Here is a 24,847-nt window from a genome sequence, read left to right as displayed (position 1 = left end):
TGACTTAGTAAAGAGAAGATCATTTTAAGTTGTATAGGAGCTTAAAGGACTGAGGATATAAAACACAAGAAAAAGAAAGGCAAATGTTTCCCCTGGAAAGGAAGGAAATGACATAAAAACAAATAATACTATGATTTAATAATGTGGATGGACCCTCTACTTTCTCCATGAAGTAGAAGGCATAATCACCTCCTGAGGGAAAGAACAGTAGGGATAGCTTGGGGGCCATATAAAGGATTGTTATACATCAGGATTTCCCTGTGTAGGAGAAACAGAAAAAGAGAAACAGAAATCTGCAAAAGATTGCCATATTGCATTGAGGACCAGAATGAGTTTAAAAACCATTAATTTGTACACATTATCTGTACTACGGTATGATTTTCTCTGGTAACAGTTGGTCACCAGAATACAGCAACATATGCTATGCATTTGATTTTTCTCCTGAGATGCCTAGAAACGTGTTCAGCATGTATTTTTTCATTTTATTGAAGTTGTAGTCTTAAATAGATGACTACAACCTTCATGGTTGGATACCTAGTTTCAAAAAAGAGAAATTAGTGGGATTTGTTTCTCCAAATCCTGTCTCTTAGGATTCTAAACACCCTATGAGAGAATAATAATGGCACATGGAAATGAAAGTGAAATCTCAAATTTTTTAAATGTAACTCTTATAGTATAAGTGATTATTGAAAAGCAATCGCTCGTAGATTTCCTGTGCCATCTGAGAATGGCTTCTAGCATTTGGAGTTAACTCTTGTTCCCAGGTTACAGAGGTTTCAGCCAACTAGAGATAAGGCCATCTATAAATTAATAGTTGCCCTTTTTTGTGTGTTACTTCTGCTCAATATTTGCTGACATGTCATTAGCATATAGAGATTGTATTTTTTAAGAAATATAGACTTCTTGTGTTCATTTTTTGCATAATTGTAAATATTTTTGCTACCACCTAAAAAAACAAATATTTTCCTTCTAATAGTGTACTTATTACAACTAGCTTTGCTGGGTCTGTTCTTCACTCTGTTCATAAATGTAGTTAAGAGTAAATATAATTGAGAGCCACTTATTTTTCTCATTCTGGATATCTTACTCTTCTTTTCCATCAGGGATGAGAAATTGACTATTTTTGGTCTCCAAAGGGAGGAAATTTTTGTCAAGTCAATTTTTATAATATCTGAGTGCTTTCTTTTCATCTTTTATGGCTGTACAATTCAGCCTACAATCTTTCAATGACTTGAGATAAACATAAAGTCAATAGGCCTATTTATACTTAGAGAGAATGGGGAGGATAAGCTGTACTGAGTGTTTACTTCATGGTAGGTGCTCAATACATTCGAATGAGTGGTTAAAACCCTCATTACAAAACAATATGCAATTATCAGAAGATTAAATATTTAAGATACTTTCCATAAGAAAAAGAAAATTGTCCTTTGCTTTATTCCTTTGCCACCACATTTCCAGCTGTCAATATCACGTCCACACTTGGCAAGTGAAGGATTGTGCTCAAAGTCTCTTGCCACTGCTTCTCCAAGATGGGCATGTCCACTGTGCTTTACCTTACTTTCTGTCCTCCCACAATCTGTAAGCATCAAAGTTGCTTTAAGGTTTTTTTTTTTTTTTAAAGATTTTATTTATTTGCCAGAGAGAGAGAGAGAGAGAACACACAAGCAGGCAGAGAGGCAGGCAGAAGCAGCGAGAGAAGCAGGCTTCCTGCCGTGCAAAGAGCCCAATGCAGGACTCAATCCCAGGACCCCGCGATCATGACCTGAGCCGAAGGCAGCGGCTTAACCAACTGAGCCACCCAGGTGTCCCAAAGTTGCTTTAAGTTTTTTGTTTAAATGCCAGGATCCCTTCAGAACTTGTATTTTCTCAAAGCGTAAGAAGTCATTAATGTTTTCTTGGCTCTCACCATCTTTGCTCTGTTGATTCTTTTTATTTTTGACAGCTGCTTTTTAATCTCCTAAACCACCACTAACTGTGTTCCAAACCAGTTCTCTGATTCTAAGTTACAAGTTGGTGGTATAGTTGTATTAAATCATAAATAATAATCACATCTTAAAATAAACTACAGATATAGCCAATGGGCTTGATATTTTCTTTGAACCACTGAGATATGCAGAAGCATTTCAACACCTACTATGTGCAATGTACTATAGTAAACATAGTGAAAGATGTGAAGAAGACTGAAACAATTACTCAAAATCCTTTCTCTCTTCCCGCCTCCCTTTCTTCCCTTCTGCAGTGGATTCTTTTCTACACTGCATTTATTTAACAATCCTTTAACACATTAATCTGGAAAAATAATTCCATCAACAATGCTCTGTCAAATGCATGTAAATGAAAGACCAACAAAATTGAAACAGTATTAGGAAATAAGTTTTCTTTAGGATTAATTTTGTTTTTCTCCTTAATTATCTTCAGTTGTGACTTTATAACAAAAGCTACTCAACATGCATACTACCTACAAAAACCAAAAGGGATTTTATTGTATTTGACAGTAATTTATTTTTCCAAGTGAACACCATTAAAAATTTCTATATGCATCATTAAATTATTTTATTACCAACAGTAAATGTCTTCTGACAAATATGGATATAGAGAGATAAGTAATTGAATTTTATAATTATATCCTTTAAGACACAGGCCTAGTAAATCTCAATGTGTGATTCAGTCTGAAAACCATTTCACCCACTTTGGAATGTAAATGTTTTTATTAAAATATTCATTAAGTGTTTCCACAGTAATTGTACCTTGCTTCTTTGAGTTAAATGTTAATGCTGAAAAATTGTGAATACTGCTAGTTATTCAGATATGAAAAGTAACAAGTGACAAAATATTTAAATTTCTTTAATATTCAAACTCGGGAATTGGGTTTCTCAAAACATCTTTTTCTGTTTTTATTGAGAATATAATTCAAAATATACATTGGCTCATGTTCAGTAATAACAGAAGACTGCTATACTGAGAAAATTTGCACTATATTGGTCTTATCTTTTTTGTGATCTTGTCTAGTCAGAATAATTTGGGGTGCCCTCCTGTGAGGAGAAAGGCAAATGCTTCATCTGACCATCCAAATGATAGCCAGGGTTTCCCATTCAGTTCTACAGCTCTCCTGTGCAGAGGGGCAGTCATTACAAAATGACTCATAGAATAATTTCATAGGTTACATTAAAGAAATGTATGTTAAGGACCCTCCAGTGGCTCATGAGATAGAAACTATTTTACAATAATAATAAGACTTTGCTTGCTTTTTCCCTGGGTCAACATTTGCACCTGTGGTAGCCAAGCAGACTGCCACAAGATGGGCCACTTTGGCATGAGGATTAATTTGAGTTAAAAAGTGATCAAAATCCAACAGATTCAGGAAAAGCTCTTTTAATAATTTACAGGACCTGCTTCAGGAAGAGAGCTATCACCATAGATCACTAGATTATTATATGAACTAGGTATTGTAGACAGGGAGGAACCAAGCAAGGCCACTTTGGTTTTTGTGGGGGAGGTAGGGTTTGGAGTTTCTTGGTATTTTTAATTTTTTTTTTTAATTTCAACTCAATTAATTAACCTATGGTGTACTGTCAGTTTCAGAGGTAGAGTTCAGTGATTCATCAGTCTTATATAATACCAAAGGCTCATTAAATTACATGCCCTCCTTAATGTCCATCACCTAGTTACCCAAGCCCCCACCCACCTCCCCTCCAGCAACCCTCAGTCTGGTTCCTATGATTAAAATCTCTATGGCCAAAGTCATAGAGGTTGCTGCTTGTGTTCTCCTCTTTGATTTTGATGGATTCCTGTCTCATGTTTAGGTCTGAAACCCATTCTGAGTCTATTTTTGTGTATGGTGTAAGAAAATGGTATGGTTTCATTCTTCTGCACATGGCTGTCAAATCTTCCCACCATCATTTGTTAAAGAGACTGTCTTCTTTCCATTGGACATTCTTCCCTGCTTTGTCAAAGATTAGTTGACCACAGAGTTGAGGGTCCATTTCTGGGTTCTCTATTCTGTTCCATTGATCTATATGTCTGATTTTGTGCCAGTACTAGACTGTCTTTTTGATTACAACTTTGTAATAGAGCTTGAAGTCTGCATTGATATGCCACCAGCTTTGGTTTTCTTTTTCAACACTCCTTTGGTTATCTGGAGTTTTTTCTGGTTCCATACAAATTTTAAGATTATTTGTTCTATTTCTGTGAAAAAAGTTGATGGTATTTGGATAGAGATTGCATTGAATGTATAGATTGCTCTAGGTAGCATAGACAGCTTAACAATATTTGTTCTTCCAATCCATGAGCATGTAATGTTTTTCCATTTCTTTGTGCCTTCCCCAATTTCTTTCATGAGTGTTCTATAATTTTCTGAGTACATATCCTTTGCCTCTTTTATTAATGTAGTGTATCACATTGATTGATTTGCGGATGTTGAACATCCCAGGAATAAATCCCAGTTGGTCATGGTGAATAATTCTTTTAATATACTGTTAGATCCTATTGGCTAGTGTCTTGGTGAAAATTTTTACATATGTGTTCATCAGGGATACTGATCTGCAATTCTTCTTTTTGGTGGGGGTCTTTGTCTTGTTTTAGGATCAAGGTAACAAGCAAAGCCATAGTGGTCAAAGTCCTCTCTTTGTCCTACTATTACTAAGTGGTCCAGAAAACACTTATCAAAAACACTTTTTCATTTTACTGTCAATTAATTCCTTTCCTCTGAAGTCCCAGCCCTACCCCCTTTTCCTTCATTCAGGATGACATATATGCTGCATTTTGCCTGACTGTCTTCGGAATTTCTGTGTCTGTTGTGGGTTTCTTGTATGTACACTATTAAATTTGATTTTCTCCTGTTAATATGTCTCATGCCAATTTGATTCTTAAGATGGCTAGAAGGACCCTGAAAGGGACAGGAATTCTTACTCCCAGACATACTAGTGATGCAAAAACAATGTTGGGTAAAAATACTGGCTAGTACATATCAAGGTTCCAAACTATACTAATACACATTTTTTTTGTTGTTTTTTTGCCATTGCCCACTCACAGGCAAAAACGTCAGTTCCACTTAAGAATGTCCTTGATGAGTTAAAAAGCCTTTGCAGAGCAAAGAAAGCAGTCAACAAAACTAAAAGACAACTCAACTGACAGAATGGAAGAAGATATTTGCAAATGTCTTATCAGATAAAGAGTTAGTATCAAAAATCTATAAAGAACTTATCAGACTTAGCACACAAAAAGACAAATAAACCAGTCGAGAAATAGGCAGAAGAAATGAACAGACATTTCTCCAAAGAAGACATACAAATGACCAATAGACACACAAGAACATATTCAACATCACTTAGCATCAGGGAAATACAAATCAAAACCACAATGGAATACAACCTCACACCAATCAGAATGGCTAAAATGAACAAATCAGGATACATAGAAAGGGAAACCCTTTTCCACTGCTGGTGGGAATGCAAGCTGGTACAGCCACTCTGGAAAACACTATGGGGGTTCCTCAAAAAGTTGAAAATAGAGCTACTCACAACCCAGAAATTGCACTAGTAGAGATTTATCCCAAAGATGCAAATGTAGTGATCTGAAGGGGCACCTGCACCCCAGTGTTTATAGCAGCAATATCCACAATAGCCAAACTATGGATATAACTGAAATGTCCATCAATGGATGAATGGATAAAGATGATGTGAGATATATATATATATATATATATATATATATATATATTACTCAGCCATCAGAAGGGATGAAATCTTACCATTTACTTTGATGTGGATGGAACTAGAGGGTATTATACTAAGTGAAATAAGTCAATCAGAGTAAGACAATTATCATATTTTCACTAAAAAAAGGAATATAAGAAACAGTGCAGAGATGGGGCGCCTGGTGGCTCAGTGGGCTAAAGCCTCTGCCTTCGGCTCAGGTCATGATCACAGGGTCTGGGATCAAGCCCCACATGGGGCTCTCTGCTCAGCAGAGAGCCTGCTTCCTCCTCTCCTCTGCCCACCTCTCTGTCTACTTGTGATCTCTGTCTGTCAAATAAATAAATAGAATCTTTAAAAAAAAATAAGAGGAGGGAGGAGTCAAGATGGCAGAGAAGTAGCAGGCTGAGACTACATCAGCTAGCAGGAGATCAGCTAGATAGCTTATCTAAATATTGCAAACACCTGCAAATCCATCAGCAGATGGAAGAGAAGAAGAAGAGCAATTCTAGAAACAGAAAAAAAACAACTTTCTGAAAGGTAGGACTGGCAGAGAAGTGAATCCAAAGCCAAGGGAAGATAGACCCCGGGGTAGGGGCCGGCTCCCGGCAAGCGGCGGAGCAATGGAGCACAAAATCAGGACTTTTAAAAGTCTGTTCCGCTGAGGGACATCGCTCCAGAGGCTAAACTGGGGCGAAGTCCACGCAAGGTCAGTGTGGCCTCAAGTCACACAGGGTCACAGAAGGATCGGGATGTCTGAGTGTCACAGAGCTTGTGGGTATTGGAACAGGGAAGCCAGCTACAGAGACAGAGCTGACAGTGAGCTCCAAGCTTGGAGTTACCTTGAACTGGTCACAGGCTCAGTGAGCCCGGAGAGCGGCTGGAAGTCAGGCAGACGGGAGTTAACTGGGCGCTGTTCTCTGAGGGCACACTGAGGAGTGAGGCCCCGGTCTCTCGGTTCCTCCGGGCCGGAGACCAGGAGGCCGCCATTTGTATTCCCGTATTCCGGAACTCTCCGGAAAGCGCTCAGGGAACAAAAGCTCCTGAAAGCAAACCCGAGCGGATTACTCACCCTGGCCCCTGGTAAGGGTGGTGCAATTCCGCCTGGGGCAAAGACACTTGAGAATCATTACAAAAGGCCCCTCCCCCAGAAGATCAACAAGAAATCCAGCCAAGACCAAATTCACATACCAAGGAGTGCAATTTCAATACCAAGGAGAGCAGCAGAATTCCAGAGGAGGAGAAAGCAAAGCACGGAACTCATGGCTTTCTCCCTGTGATTAAGTCATGCAGTTAATTTAATTTTTTTTCTTTTTCATTTTTTTCTCTTCTGCTAAAATTTTTTTAACTTTTACCCTTTTCTTTTTTAATGTTTTTTAACTAGTTTATCTAATTATATATATATATATATATTTCTTTTTATACTTTTGTTTATTCATTTTCTCTTTTTTAATTCTTTTCTTTTCTTTTCTTTTTTCTTTTTTCTTTCTTTCTTTCTGAACCTCTTTTTACCCCCTTTCTCCCCCCTCACGATTTGGGATCTCTTCTGATTTGGTTAAAGCATATTTTCCTGGGGTGGTTGCCACCCTTTTAGTATTTTACTTGCTCCTTCATATACTCTTATCTGGACAAAATGACAAGGCAGAAAAATTCACCACAAGTAAAAGAACAAGAGGCAGTACCGAAGGCTAGGGACCTAATCAATACAGACGTTGGTAATATTTCAGATATAGAGTTCAGAATGACAATTCTCAAGGTTCTAGCCTGGCTTGAAAAAGGCATGGAAGATATTAGAGAAACCGTCTCGGGAGATATAAAAGCCCTTTCTGGAGAAATAAAAAAACTAAAATCTAACCAAGTTGAAATAAAAAAAAGCTATTAATGAGGTGCAATAAAAAATGGAGGCTCGGGCGCCTGGGTGGCTCAGTGGTTAAGCCGCTGCCTTCGGCTCAGGTCATGATCTCAGGGTCCTGGGATCGAGTCCCGCATCGGTCTCTCTGCTCAGCAGGGAGCCTGCTTCCTCCTCTCTCTCTCTCTGCCTGCCTCTCTGCCTACTTGTGATTTCTCTCTGTCAAATAAATAAATATAATCTTTAAAAAAAAATGGAGGCTCTCACTGCTAGGATAAATGAGGCAGAAGAAAGAATTAGCTATATCAAAGACCAAATGACAGAGAATAAAGAAGCTGAGCAAAAGAGGGACAAACAGCTACTGGACCACGAGGGGAGAATTCGAAAGATAAGTGATACCATAAGACGAAACAACATTAGAATAATTGGGATTCCAGAAGAAAAAGAAAAAGAGAGGGGAGCAGAAGGTATACTGGAGAGAATTATTGGGGATAACTTCCCCAATTTGGCAAAGGGAACGAGCATCAAAATTCAGGAGGTTCAGAGAACGCCCCTCAAAATCAATAAGAATAGGCCCACACCCTGTCACCTAATAGTAAAATTTACAAGTCTTAGTGACAAAGAGAAAATCCTGAAAGTAGCCCGGGAAAAGAAGTCTGTAACATACAATGGTAAAAATATTAGATTGGCAGCAGACTTATCCACAGAGACCTGGCAGGCCAGAAAGAGCTGGCATGACATATTCAGAGCACTAAACAAGAAAAACAGGCAGCCAAGAATACTATATCCAGCTAGGCTATCATTGAAAATAGAAGGAGAGATTAAAACCTTCCAGGACAGGGGCGCCTGGGTGGCGCAGTGGGTTGGGCCGCTGCCTTTGGCTCAGGTCATGAACTCGGGGTCCTGGGATCGAGTCCCGCATTTGGCTCTTTGCTTGGCGGGGAGCCTGCTTCCCTCTCTCTCTCTGCCTGCCTCTCCATTTACTTGTGATTTCTCTCTGTCAAAAAAAATAAATAAATAAAATCTTTAAAAAAAAAAACACCTTCCAGGACAAACAAAAACTGAAAGAATTTGCAAACACCAAACCAGGGGTCCTCTAAGCAAAGAGAGAGCCTACAAGTGGTAGATCAGAAAGGAACAGAGACCATATACAGTAACAGTCACCTTACAGGCAATACAATGGCACTAAATTCATCTCTCTCGATAGTTACCCTGAATGTGAATGGGCTAAATGCCCCAATAAAAAGACACAGGGTATCAGAATGGATAAAAAAACAAAACCCATCTATATATTGCCTCCAAGAAACTCATTTTAAGCCTGAAGACACCTCCAGATTTAAAGTGAGGGGATGGAAAAGAATTTACCATGCTAATGGAAATCAGAAGAAAGCAGGAGTGGCAATCCTTATATCAGATCAATTAGATTTTAAGCCAAAGACTATAATAAGAGATGAGGCAGGACACTATATCATACGCAAAGGGTCTGTCCAACAAGAAGATCTAACAATTTTAAATGTCTATGCCCCCAACGTGGGAGCAGCCAATTTTATAAACCAATTATATAAACCAATTAATAACAAAATCAAAGAAACACATCAACAATAATACAATAATAGTAGGGGACTTTAACACTCCCCTCACTGAAATGGACAGATCATCCAAGCAAAAGATCTCAAGGAAATAAAGACTTGTAATTTCTCTCTGTCAAATAAATAAATAAAATCTAAAAAAAAAAAAAAAGTAATTTTCAAGGAAATAAAGACCTTAAATGACATACTGGACCAGATGGACATCACAGATATATTCAGAACATTTCATCCCAAAGCAACAGAATACACATTCTTCTCTAGTGCCATGGAACATTCTCCAGAATAGATAACATCCTCGGTCCTAAATCAGGACTCAACCGGTATCAAAAGATTGGGATCATTCCCTGCATATTTTCAGACCACAATGCTCTGAAGCTAGAACTCAACCACAAGAGGAAGTTTGGAAAGAACCCAAATACATGGAGACTAAATAGCATCCTTCTAAAGAATGAATGGATCAACCAGAAAATTAAAGAGGAATTGAAAAAAATCATGGAAACAAATAATAATGAAAATACAACAGTTCAAAATCTGTGGGACACAACAAAGGCAGTCCTGAGAGGAAAATATTAGCGGTACAAGCCTTTCTCAAGAAACAAGAAAGGTCTCAGGTATACAACCTAACCCAACACCTAAAGGAAGTGGAGAAAGAACAAGAAAGAAACCCTAAGCCCAGCAGGAGAAGAGAAATCATAAAGATCAGAGCAGAAATCAATGAAATAGAAAACAAAAAAACAATAGAACAAATCAACGAAACTAGGAGCTGGTTCTTTGAAAGAATTAATAAAATTGATAACCCCCTGGCCAGACTTATCAAAAGAAAAGAGAAAGGACTTAAATAAACAAAATCATGAATGAAAGAGGAGAGATCACAACTAACACCAAAGAAATACAAACAATTTTAAGAACATACTATGAGCTACTCTACGCCAATAAATTTGACAATCTGGAAGAAATGGATGCATTCCTAGAAACATATAAACTACCACAACAGAAGCAGGAAGAAATAGAAAGCCAGAACAGACCCATAACCAGTAAGGAGATTGAAACAGTCATTAAAAATCTCCAAACAAACAAAAGCCCAGGGCCAGATGGCTTCCCGGGGGAATTCTAACAAACATTTAAAGAAGAACTAATTCCTATTCTCCTGAAACTGTTCCAAAACATCGAAATGGAAGGAAAACTTCCAAACTCATTTTATGAGGCCAGCATCACCTTGATCCTAAAACCAGACAAGGATCCTATCAAAAAAGAGAGCTCTAGACCAATATCCTTGATGAACACAGATGCGTAAATTCTCACCAAAATACTAGCCAATAGGATTCAACAGTACATTAAAAGGATTATTCACCACGACCAAGTGGGATTTATTCCAGGGCTGCAAGGTTGGTTCAACATCCACAAATCAATCAATGTGATACAACACATCAATAAAAGAAAGAACAAGAACCATATGGTACTCTCAATAGATGCTGAAAAAGCATTTGACAAAGTACAGTATCCCTTCCTGATCAAAACTCTTCAAAGTGTAGGGTTAGAGGGCACATACCTCAATATTATCAAAGCTATCTATGAAAAACCCATCGCAAATATCATTCTCAATGGAGAAAAACTGAAAGCTTTTCCGCTAAGGTCAGGAACACGACAGGGATGGCCATTATCACCACTGCTATTCAACACAGTACTAGAAGTCCTAGCCTCAGCAATCAGACAACAAAAGGAAACTAAAGGCATCCAAATCGGCAAAGAAGAAGTCAAGCTATCACTCTTAGCAGATGACATGATACTATATGTGGAAAACCCAAAAGACTCCACTCCAAAACTTCTAGAACTTGTACAGGAATTCAGTAAAGTGTCAGGATATAAAATCAATGCACAGAAATCAGTTGCATTTCTCTACACCAACAACAAGACAGAAGAAAGAGAAATTAAGAAGTCAATCCCATTTACAATTCCACCCCAAACCATAAGATACCTAGGAATAAACCTAACCAAAGAGGCACAGAATCTACACTCAGAAAACTATAAAGTACTCATGAAAGAAATTGAGGAAGACAATAAGAAATGGAAAAATGTTCCATGCTCATGGATTGGAAGAATAAATATTGTGAAAATGTCTATGCTACCTAAAGCAATCTACACATTTAATGCAATTCCTATCAAAGTACCACCCATCTTTTTCAAAGAAATGGAACAAATAATTCTAAATTTTTTTAAATTTTATTTTATTTTTAATTTTTAATTTTTTATAAACATATATTTTTATCCCCAGGGGTACAGGTCTGTGAATCACCAGGTTTACACACTTCACAGCACTCACCAAAGCACATACCCTCCCCAATGTCCATAATCCCATGTTTTACCATAGGTAACACAGGATTGTATTCCCTAAGAGAAGAGAAAAGAACTAGCGGAGCCGACAACAGCTTTCAGCCTTGAGGCATTTTCTAGCAAGGCGCATAGGACAGCCAGCCCAAGCAAAGAAAGCTGTCGCTGAGGAAAGAGAGGTCAGTGATGGTTAGTTAGCAGTGGCTGGGGAAAGAGAGGTCAGTGATGGTTAGTTAGCAGTGGCTTCAGCTGGGTTTGCATGAAAACACACCAGACACAAACTGAGTGTTACAGAAGGGATGTGGAGTGGGATAGGGTGACTGGGTGATGAATATTAAGGAGGGCATGTGATGTGATGAGCACTGGGTATTACTCACAAATAATGACTCATTGAATACTACATCAAAAACTAGTGATGTGCTATGTGTTGGCTAATTGAATTTAACTAAAAAAAATTAAAAATAATCATAAATAAAAGTAATAGGTGAAATCTAACACACACACACACACACATACACACACGCCAGAGAGGAGGCAGCTGCTCCAGAAGAAAGCTCTAGAAATTTTAACAGGGATTCTTAATGTATGCTGTGCTTACATCAATTAGGCCCCTCCACAAATGCTTTCACAAAGATAAAAAGCAAGCCCTAAGACTTGAAGAAATGTGATGGAAATCAAAATAGATTTGGCGCAAGAAATAAAAAATAAAATACTAATTCCTGGCATGTCTTCTCTGATCAATTATTTATTTAGATACCTGTTTATAGATTTCCAACATGCAGACTCTTGTTATCTTTGCATTGTTGATCTATAACTTAATTACATTGTGTCGAGATAGATATGGTCTGTGTGAAATTTGATTTATTGCAGTATGTTGAAACTTGTTGCCTGGCTTAATATGTTACAAATTTTGGCAACTGATTAATGTGTGTTTGAGAGGAATGTAGATTCTCTAATTAGAGTCTGTTAAATTCTACATTTTGCCAGTATTTTCAAACTTAATTATGTCATAGATACCCTTACTAATTTTTTGTCTGATTCATTACTAATTATAGAAAAAGATATCCTAGATTCTTCCATTATGATTTTGGAGGTATGTATTTGTTCTCAAAATTTGTCAATTTAAGTGTTGCATACCTGAATCTGTTTTATTGTTATGTGCAAGTGTTGATTTTGAATAAATTCCTCCTAATCTTCCTATTTATCATTTGTAATATTGATATGTTACTTATATAATATTTTTTGCCTTAAAATCTATATTTTGAATAATTTTCTTGTAATTAATAGTTGATATAATTTATTCTCATCTGCATCCTTTCAGTCTTTCCGTTTTCTTGTTTTACTCATGGCCTTTGAATATAGCATATAGCTGATATCGTGGCTTTATTTGTCTCATTTAGTCCTGTAATTGCTAAGTTCATTTTTAGCGATTTTAATGTCCAATATATTTGAATTTATTTCTATCATTTTGCATTTTTCCATTTATATTTTGTTTTCCCTACTTCTTTTTCCTCTCTTTTAACATTGAGTGTTTATCTATATTGTGCTGATGATTTCACAGATGTGTCCATATATCCATCTATTCAAATAGAATGTAAATACGCACAAGTTTTTATACAGGAATAACACCTCAATAAAACTGTCTTAAAAAAAATTGAGTTATCCCATCTAGAACCCTCACATATTTAGTTCTACAATCTACTTGGAATTAATTGTTGTGCTTGTTATGAGTTAACTTCCTTGCCCCGACATGTGGATATCCAATAAACCCAGCATCATTTATTGAAAGACCAAGCTTTCATTACTGCTGTTAAGGGTCATCTTTATCATATTAGAGAGAGAACCCTGTAGGTATGATCTTTTTCCCAACCCTTTAAATCTGTTCCCTTGTTCTATCCATGTACCTAAAATTACAGTTTAATTATAGTAGCTTTATAGCGGCTCTTAATATCTGATTTAGATATTATGATTTAGATATTAGATATCTGATAAGATATTAGATTTAGATTTAGTAGAATCTCCATATTTTTTCTTCTCAGGGTTATTTTGGTTATTCTTAGGACTTGCATTTCATATAAATGTTAAAATCAACTTTTCAATTTCTACAAATATCTTTCTGGAATTTTTGTTAGAATTGTATTCATAATATCAATCTACATTGGGAGAAATGACATGCTTAAAATACTGAGTCTTCTATTCCATCAAGGAATTTTTAAATTTCTCACAATAATATTTCATAAATTTTAATTCAGAAGCCAATTCTGATTATCTACTCCTGCTAAAACAAAGTGCTTCAAAATATAGTACCATAAAACAATCATGTTTTTATATTTATGAATCGTGTAACTCGGGAACTTCAAAAAGGTCAAGTTAAGGATGGCTTGTCTCTCCCTGACCATCTAAGGCCTCAGATGGAAGATTCAGGAATCATCTTTACTTGCATATCTGGCACCTGGCCTGATAAGATTGAAAATCGGGGCTCAGCTGGAGCTGTTGGCTTGAACATCTATGTGCAACTTCTCATGGCCTGGGCTTCTCACAGCTCAGGAAGTGGTTTCTGAGCAAAAGCATCCTATCACAGAACACCCAGAAAGAAGGGGTTTCAAATGAGCCAGGTGGAAACTGGGCATTTGGGACCCATACTCTCACAGTGACTAATACTTCCACTGTCTTCTGTTTGGTAACAAGCAAGTAATGAAAGCTAGCCCAGATACAAGGGAAGGAGACATGAACTTTATTTTTCAATAGCAGAAGTGTCAAAGGATTTCAGACATGTTTTTAAACTACTACAAAATCTTATACATTTTATTATTCTTAGGTATTCGATGTTCTTTGAGGTTATGGTAAATTATACTTACTTTTAATTCAGATATTATTTGTGGCTAGCTTATCAAGATACCATTGACTTTTTATTTTGACCCTATATCTAGTAATTCTACAAAATTCACTTAATTTTTTTTTTTTTACTTTTAATTTTTTTTTAGAGAAAGCACACGGCAAGGGAGTGGGGGAAGGGCAGAGGGAGAGGAGAGAAAGAGCCTTTAGCAGGCTCCACCTTCAGCAGGGAGCCAGACTTAGGGGTCCCTCTCACAACCCTGAGATCATGTTCTGAGCTGAAATCAAAAGCTGACACTAAACCGACTGAGACACCCAGGTATCCCTAAATTCTCTTATTTAAATAGTTCATGCTATACCTCTGTTACTTTTATTTTTTAATGAAAACAAGTACAGTGTTTGTAAAAAAATGAGAGATTAACTTACTTTACATTTAGTATAATTACTGATATATTTGGATTGGAATTTGTCATCTTACTATTTGCTTTCTTTTTGTGTCACCTGTTTTATTTCCTTTATTTTCTTATTAGCTGTTGTATTAATTATGTATTTTGAATTATTTCACTTTCCCCCTCTATTTGAATGTGACTTATATAACTTCTTACCATATTTTTATTGGTTACCTATGGGATTAAAATATGCATATTTGGACTTATTATTGTTAATAAAAACCAGTAATCTTATCTTTTAGGAATGTCTCTCTTCTAGTTGTGGATAGATTGTAAATTGCGAACAGGAGAGAAGAGTCATACACCAGGTGACAAGACCACATATCCTGGTGGGTGCCTGGTCACAGTATGATGCTGGTACCATTTCCAGTTATGTGTAGACCATGACATGAGAAAAAACAAAAGAAAATGAAGAAAATTAGAAGGCCCTCCAACAGAGGAGGAGGTAAGAGTGACAAGTAGATATTTCACTGCAAAGGAAAAAATAAACAAACTAGTCAAACTGAAGATTGGAATGTCTGAAAGTTTTCCTTAAGGCTAAAATGACTACATTAGTTTTAAATAGATAAAGATGTACATAAAGAAGTAAAAAATCTCCAAAGAGAACTTAGTTCTGCAACTGAGTGAATGTCATTCTAATAATGTTTGATGGATGAGATTCAGAGAAGAAAAGGAAAGGGATTGACCTGGAAGATGTCCTAATTTCCTGGTAATCCTAGAATCACCAATATGAAGACCAAAGACTGACTGGGCTGCAGTAAATTTTAAGGGAGAATGATAATAAGACTGAGAAGATGACAGGACAGAAACTTGACCAAAAACTACTTTTAGCCCTCAAGACCTTAGATCAGGGTCTAATTGGTAGCAATTAGGCCACATGTGGCCATTTAATTTAATTTTACCTTTAAATTAATTACAATTACAATCTAATCAAAATTACATTTCAACTAAATTTTCATTTAGTGATTTATTAAATTTGATTTAAATTGCAAATTAATATAATTAAAAATTCATTTCCTCAGTCTCATGAACCTATCTGAAGTGCTCAATAGTTGCACATTGAAGAATACTTCCATCATCACAGAATGTTCTACCCAACAGTATTTGCTTAGAGGATATAGATCATCTCCGTTGGGGCTCTCTTTGCCTCCAGAGCAAGCTCCACAGGTTTTGGATAGACAGAGTGGAATCTGAAATTCTATGATTATTCTCCTGAATAAAATTTGTGGCCAACGAAGGGTGAGGAAGGGAGTCAAAGCGGATGTTTTTATGTGGGAAGATAATTACCTGAGGGAAAACTAGCAAAATGGTGAGGGACGAAAACAAAGGAAAAGTAAAGACTTTGACATCAGACTGTCTCCCTGAGAGAAAACAAAGGAGTTAATAAGAAAAAGAATATTCCTATGTACATCACTGGAACCCCACAGGCCAGAGCCTTCTGTAAAAGTGGTTATCAGATAAGGTTAGCAGCTGAGGGAACAGGAAGAGAGGAGTATAGAGCATAGAACTTGCTTTTATATATACAGAGGGTTGGCTGTTTATGAGTCAGACAGCAGGAACTGAAAGATGATATTACAGATACCATTAGCGAATGCATGCTGCTTATTTCTGCAGTTTCCACACTGAAATGAAAGTATGCTTTCAACAGTGTTGTTCTGGTAATTTCTCTCTCTCTCAAACTCCAACTTGATTAAGATGAATTTAAGAATATCCCACCAACCAAGAAGACTTGAAGAGTTTTGTGTTTTGTTTTGATTTGAGGGAGTAGGAAGGGCACCATCCAAAGTCCTGAAGGGTGAAAGGAGCTTCAACTTTTGACAAAACCATCAGGAAACACTTTCTACCAGGAAATATTCTTGCATCTCCTAAGCAGCAACTTTTCTGATCCATTATGCAGAGCTGCTTTAGATACCTTAGGTTTCCCCTTTTTATAAATATTTGTGATAATTTTTGAAGTCTCAAATATTTATGACAAATCTACCCAGAAATTCCATTTGATTTCATGAAATTTGAGGTTATAATTTCTTAAGGGATATAAAGTAAACACATCTACTTATTCATCACAGAAAATAATCACAGTGCATCTCCAGATGGGCTTTATCCCTCACAATTTATCAATTTGGAAATCTCTGTTGGGAAAACTGTATAAACAATGTTATATAGAAAGAATACAAACTCAAAGGAATATTAAATTTTTTCATAAAGGTGGGATGTTGCAATTGATACCCTCTAAAAGGATCTCTCCAGATAAGCTGACATAACTTTAACAGAATTTATTTCCATTTAGGAGAACACGTGCTTTTGCCTGATGACGTGTTTTAAGTGACTCATCATTCCACTACGTGGAGTAAAAAAATGTCAAATTTTTCTTATTCTGCTTTAGAACAAGAACTTAATTTATTGCTAAATTCTTAAGAACAAAAGTAACTTTCTATTGCAAGTTTTACTGTCAAAGAATACGGGGGAGAAAAAGAAGGAGCCCTAATTGTACAGGGATTTAAAGGCCATTTAAAGACATTTTAGGGCGCCTGGGTGGCTCAGTGGTTAAGCCGCTGCCTTCGGCTCAGGTCATGATCTCAGGGTCCTGGAATCGAGTCCCGCATCGGGCTCTCTGCTCAGCAGGGAGCCTGCTTCCTCCTCTCTCTCTCTCTGCCTGCCTCTCTACCTACTTGTGATTTCTCTCTGTCAAATAAATAAATAAAGTCTTTAAAAAAAAATAAAGACATTTTAGTAATATAGGCTTTTCTCCTAACAATACTGGGGACCCAATGAGGACACATAAGCAAAAATGTGGTAAGATTAGATTTTTCACTTGTTGAAAGTGAAGGAAGATTCCAGGGTCCCAAGAAAGTATATATTTGGGGGGGGTATTGCAGTGCCGAGCACAAGGGTAATGATGGGATGGATTTTTATTCTTCTTCACAGCACTCATCAAAATTTGTAACTATGAATTCATTTGTCTACTTCCCGATTTTTGCCTTCTAGACCAAATGCTAAACTCTTTAGTGTGAAAACCCCACATAAGCCACTTTTATAAAATATTTTGCTCCTATTGCTTATTTGTAATAAGCAAATGTAGTGCTATATTTTTTAATCAGAGTGGTTTTTTAAATTTGTGCTCCAGACAATTTAAATAGCATAGATACTATTTGTTCCATTAAAACTGAAAGAATTGTGGCGCCTGGGTGGCTCAGTGGGTTAAAGCCTCTGCCTTCGGCTCAGGTCATGATCCCAGGGTTCTGGTATCAAGCCCCGCATCAGGCTCTCTGCTCAGCAGGGAGCCTGCTTCCTCCTCTCTCTGCCTGCTTCTCTGCCTACTTGTGATCTCTGTCTGTCAAATAAATAAATAAAATATTTTTAAAAACCTGAAAGAATTAATCTGTACAACCAATTATATAAATATTATATAGCATATATAATATATATTTATATAAATATTACATAATATATAAATATATAAAATGTTATATATATAATTGTGAAGATATGTCAGTTATATGATTGCATTCATGACACAAGAACTCCAAAGTTAGTGGTTGCTGGCTTTTGTTCAGCTGCACAAAGATGGAAAGCCCAAAACTGTTCTGATTACTTTGGCCTTTCTCTCATATTTCTGGGAGCCACTGTGCTGTACCTTCAACCATCATGTCCCCATTCCAGGAGAAAAGAACAGAGCTTGTGTGTAACATAAGCAAAACCTTCCTAGACATCCCCAGGAGAGCTCCAATTAAATTTCATTGCTATAACTAAAGCACATGGCTATCCCTAACTACAAAGGAAGTAGGCAAATATTATATTTAGTTGGGTACATTGATACAAATCCTATATCTTAAAAAAATAAGAGTTCTGTGAATAATATAAAAGGAGAGAATAGAGAGTTAAGTACAAATTTTTAAAAAGACTAAAGTAACTATGCATTAGTTATAATTTTGCTCTACTATACAAAGTAGATAAATGTTTAAAAAAAGGGGGGGGACATAAAGAAAATATTTTATTTTTCTTTAATGTAAATAAAATCCAGACTTGACAGCTCAAAGGCTGAATTAGAATTGCTTGATGACAAGGAAAATGTTTTCTACTGTTTTGGAGATTAGTCTTTTCTCCAAGTGTCCATGTTTTCTGTGCTGTCTTTAGTGTAATACTTTCTGGTCCAGAAAGGCTTCTCAAGATCCAATTATTATATTCACATTCTAGCGACAGAAAGAAATGACAGAAGTAGAGGCCCTCTTCCATTTTACAAGTTTTCCAGACATCCTACACTACAATTCTGTCCATGTTTCCTCAGCCAGAACTTAAGTTAGACAATCATATTTATTTGCAAAGTAAGCTGGTAATACAGTTGTTGACTGTGACCATTGCCCCACTGAGTTCAGATGTGCAAATGACAACTAATAGTCTCTATCACAATTTAAAAGGTACTATAAGTGCTTCAAATCATTAGAAGAAAAACAAACAAATGTCAATACAGAGAAAAAGGATAAATATAACTAAAAGGCAATACGAAATAAAAATATATTGAAAAAATAAACATGAATGGAAAAAATCCAACTACTTAAAAATATGATTCTCAGATTGAGTAAAGAAAAAAAAATCAAGAATATACAAAACTGGGGCGCATGGGTGGCTCAGTGGGCTAAGCCTCTGCCTTTGGCTCAGGTCATAATCTCAGGGTCCTGGGATAGAGCCCCGCATTGGGCTTTCTGCTCAGCAGGGAGCCTGCCCCACCCCTCCCCGCCTCTGTCTGCCTCTCTGCCTACTTGTGATCTCTCTGTCAAATAAATAAAATCTTAAAAAAAAAAAAGAATATACAAAACTAACCACAAAAAATGGAAAAGCCATACTAAGAAAATGCAGCAAAAAGACAGCTGAAATAATAATTTTGATACATGAAATTGTTAAATTAAAGGAAAATGCATTAATCAGAAAATAATGGGTATTCTATAACAACAAATGTTATATTAAAAATGAAAATATATTTTATATCTGTCATAAATGTATGTAACACATGATGTATCAATGAGAATATTTCAATAGAAAACTATAAGGAAGTAAAAGAGAAATTCACAGAAATGTTCCTGTCAATATATCTGTTAAGTAAAGAGATTGAGGGGGCGCCTGGGTGGCTCCGTGGGTTAAAGCCTCTGCCTTCGGCTCAGGTCATGATCCCAGAGTCCTGGGATCAAGCCCCACATCGGTCTCTCTGCTTATTAACAGGGAGCCTGTTTCCTCTCTCTCTCTGACTGCCTCTCTGCCTACTTGTGGTCTCTGTCTGTCAAATAAATAAATAAAATCTTTAAAAAAAAAAAAGAAAAGAAAAGAGATTGAGTAAACAAAATATAAGGATTTTGAGAGACAAATAAAATATATAATGATATATATCAATTTATATATCCTGATAAAGAAAAATTAATATCTTATCAAAGTACTATGAAAAATTAATTAACTCAATACCACACAGAACACATGGACAAACTCCAAAAAGTAGAACAGAACATGATATATTTTCTGACAACAGAATAATAAACTAGAAACTATCAGAAAGGAGTAGGAGGAAAAAAGAAGAAGGCCTAATTTTATTACTTAAGAAGAGGTAAATAGGGTAAACTTTATTATTTATGAAAATCTTGGGTAAATAGAAACCAAAGAAAAATTTTAAAATACTGGTATTGAAAATAAGTCATATTTGAAATTTCTACAACTTCCACTTCTGGTCATGGATAAGATCCTACTGAAAAAAATCATTTATTTTTTTAAAGATTTTATTTACTTATTTGACAGAGAGAGACTCCGCGAGAGAGGGAACATAAGCCCACAAGGGGAGTGGCAGAGGGAAAAGCAGGCTTCCCGCTGAGCAGGAATCCTGATGCAGGGCTAGATTCCAGGACCCTGGGATCATGACCTGAGCTGAAGGGAACTGCTTAACAACTGAGCCACCCAGGTACCCCAAAAAAACTTGTCCGAATAACAGCTATAAATGCTGGATATATAAAAAGATAACTACCTGGTGACACAGTGCAGTTAAAGCATGGATGATTTTGATAGGTCACACATAAATACAGGAGAGAAGTTGCATGTTGTGCATTCACAACTTTGTGTTGTTGCTTGGTTCTGTTTTGTTTTCATTGGTTGTTTTTTGTTTTTGGTTTTTTGTTTGTTTTGTTTTTAGCATAGCCTCGATACAGTCAGCATGGCATGTGAACTAGTAAGGACATTGGTGGGAAAATACAGTTACTCTTGTCTGGGGTTCCAGGAAAACATGGGCACTGGGGAGAGAGTAATCTCTAGAGAGATATGATCTACCTATATTTATGGCTGATCTCAGAATGATAAATATCTAGAGTAAACTCAAAACTGCCCAGCTAACAACTATTCTGAATTCAGAACAGAGCTGCTATCTAAGAAGCAAAGTTTGTAGTTCAAGTTTGTAGGTCAATACAATTGCCTGAGAAAACAAGCAAAATGACATTAATCATGGGAAAATAAGAGAATCCAGTGCTCCATAAAGCTAAGTGTCATATGTCCACTATGCAACTCAAAACTGTGCAACAGCTGCTAAATCAGTAAAATGAGGGTGCCTGGGCGGCTCAGTGGGTTAAGCCGCTGCCTTCGGCTCAGGTCATGATCTCGGGGTCCTGGGATCGGGTCCCGCATCGGGCTCTCTGCTCGGCAGGGAGCCTGCTTCCCTCTCTCTCTCTCTGCCGGCCTCTCTGTCTACTTGTGATCTCTGTCAAATAAACAAATAAAATCTTTTAAAAAAATCAGTAAAATGATATACAGTATCAAGAGAAAATAAAAATCGATGGAAACAACTCTGAGATGAACCATATGTTGGAATTAATGGTACAGAATTGTAAAGCACTTATTATAACCATTCTCAAAATTGTAAAATTTTAAAAAAAGGCTTGCAATGAGTCAGAAGATAGGAAAATTTTTCAGTTAAACAGAAATGATTTTTAAAAGACTAAATGGAAACTACAGAAAAGATAAGTACAATATTTGAGATAAAATATTTACTAGATGGATGGTTCTGTTGTGTGGTTCCGTTGGTTGAGCCTTTGCATTCTGCTCAGGTCATGATCCCAAGGTCCTGATTTGAGTCTAGCATCAGGCTCCTTGTTCAGGGAGAGGCTGGTACTCCTTCTGCCTGCCACCTCCCACACTGCTTGCACTCTCTCTCTTTCCTTCTGACAAATAAATAAATAAAATCTTTTAAAAAATTAAATAAAAATAAAATATTCACTGGAGACATGTAGTAGATTAGAGATAACAGAGGTAAGAATAAGTGAATCTGAAGATAGATTAACAAAAATACCTAATGAGAAGAATGAGCCTGAGGGACCCATTATAGATACCATCAAAGCATCTAACAAGTAACTAGAGTCCCAGAACAAGAGAAAAGATTGAATGGGGGGAAAATATATACACACACACACACACACACACACACACACATATATATATACATATACGTACGTATATATGTCCGTATATATATACACATATATATATTTGACAAAATAATAAGCCAAATTTCCCAATTTTGATATCTATGTTCACAAACTTAAGATACCCAATGAGCATCGAGCAGGATAACCATGTAGAAGACCACACTAAGATATGTTATATTCAAGCTAATAAAAGCTCAAATTAAACAGGAAGTTAAAAATGAGGAACTAGGTCAGATCATTTTGAATTCCCTTCTAGAGGGAGTGGTCAGTATCCACAATCCAATCAACATATTTCTGTCTTGGCAGAATTCTTTTTTTCTTTTCTTCTCTCTCTCTCTTTTTTTTTTTTTTTTTTTTTTTTGGTACAGCACTCTGATCAAGAAATTGTGGATAAGAATACACGTGACTTACTAAATTAGATATTTAGCATTCTGAGATAAGTGCACAACAAAGAAATTACACTTGACAAAAAGGAAAAAGAAAAAGAAAAAAGTTGTCAGTCATTATCAAGAGTTAAAAGAAATAGCTAAGTCCTTGTATAGACATTTTAAAAAATCTCTTATTAAAGAGCAATGTCTGAGATGAAGCAATAGATATAAGAAAAGTGTCAGTAGCCCACAGTTGTCAATCCATTTTCCAGGTCATTATCACAAGTTTCTTGTATGTTAGACTTTAAAATGCCTCTCTGCTGTAGAAAAATCCAACTATATTTAGTAAAGATAAAAGCAGAAAAAAATCTATCTTTACTATAGTATATTATAACAAAACCGGTTCCTTTATACTTTATGGAATCTGCTTTATAGGAATTCTACCAGAAGTTTATATGTTTCTCATCACAATAATTTCTTTCTGTCAATATTATGCTTAGGTAAAAATGAATGCAAGTGTAAGTCACAAATGATATCCACAAAAAATATCTCGTGCTCATTCCTAACTAATAAAAGATGATCCTTAGGTAGTTTCTACCTTAGAGACCAAATTAACTTTTATATGTTCTGCCAATCATAGCAGTAACATTGTTCAATTTATTTTTCATATTTAACGGATGTTACTTTAATTAATTAGAATCATAATGTTTTCAAAACCTTTGATTGGAAATCTCTTTCATATGTAGTTGGAATAATGAAGAAACTCTTTAAATGTTCACAATCTAATAGTAAAAACTTCAACCACAGATCCAATTGTAGATAAATATTTAAGGCATCAGTTTGACCTCTCCTGATTCACCTGATACCACAATCTGGTAGCAAAGCTGAACTGGGGATTCTTCAAACCAGTTTAGCAATTCTGATTTTCTCAATAAACAAACCATACAGGTTCATGGGCACTAATTAGCAAAGCACATCTTTGTAGTAATTGAGAAGAGGAAAGCAAAGATTGTTACTAGACTCTAAGTTAAATATGCATATTAAAATTTTAGTGTAACAGCTTAATAAAACAGAATGGAATGTAAGTGAGTAATGTGTTTTAGCTCAAAGGAAGGGAAAAAAAGGAGAGGCAAGCAGAAAACTAAAAAATGTAGACAAAAGAAGTCAAAATATATGCCAAGACCAGAAGGCAAGTGGGTGGAGGGATGGGTTAAATAGGTTGATGGGGGGTGGGCAGCGCCTGGGTGGCTCAGTCCTTAAACATCTGCCTTCTGCTCAGGTCATGGTCAGGGATCCTGGGATCAAGGCCCACATCTGTCTCCCTGCTCAGCAGGAAACCTGCTTCTCCCTCCCTTTCCCCCTGCTTGTGTTCCCTCTCTCACTGTGCCTCTCACTGTCAAATAAATAAATTAAATCTTTAAAGAAAAAAAAATAGGTGATGGGGATTAAGGAGTGCAGTTGTGATGAGCATTGGGTGTTGTATAGAAGAGTTGAATCACTAAATTCTACACCTGAAACTAACAGTACACTGTATGTTAACTAACTGGAATTTAAATAAAAACCTTTTAAAAAAGTATATGGCAGAAAGGAAGGGAAATAGAGCATAGCCTATTTTTTATTTGTAATCAATCATAAATGAATAAATAGCTCAAGCTCTCCTGTTTATAAGGCACAGTAGGTAAGCTTTATGTTATTCACAAGAAACAAAACAAAACCAAAATCATGTAGTTTACATAAATACCAAAAAAAAGGAACCTAAAGCAAAAAAAAAAAATTACTAGACTTAAAGAAGATTGTTAAATATGCTCAACTTATCTGGATTATGTAAAAATTCTAAATTTCTGTGCCAATGTCAAAGCTCTCAACTACATCAAAAATTACAAGAAATACAAGAAAATTCACAAATATTTTGCCATAGTGGAAATTTCAAGATGTTTACACCTGTTATTAATACATTTAGGAAACAAAAAAATCAACAAAGATATAGAAGAATCCAGCAACATAATTGGGAAAAAAGATATTAGTGGTATTTATAACATGACTTCCAACAACAATAAAATGTGCATTTTTACAAGCATACATAAAAGAGAATACCTGCATAATAAACTCTGTTTTTATATGTAGTTAGGTCTATTTCTGCACCTTGTACTCTGTTTCGTTGATTTGTCTATTTGAAGTCAGTATTTCACTGTTTTGATTATACTGATTTTGTAGTGCTTTGATATTTAGCAGAATTAGTCTCCCCTTGTAGCTCTTCCTCCAGTGTTTTCCAGCTAAACTTGTCTATT

This window comes from Mustela putorius, unplaced genomic scaffold (assembly GCF_011764305.1).
Source record: "Mustela putorius furo isolate JIRA1106 unplaced genomic scaffold, ASM1176430v1.1 tig00003858_pilon_pilon_pilon, whole genome shotgun sequence".
Lineage (NCBI taxonomy): Eukaryota > Metazoa > Chordata > Mammalia > Carnivora > Mustelidae > Mustela > Mustela putorius.
The sequence above is the reverse complement of the archived record's forward strand: the minus strand, read 5'-3'. Positions refer to the sequence as shown.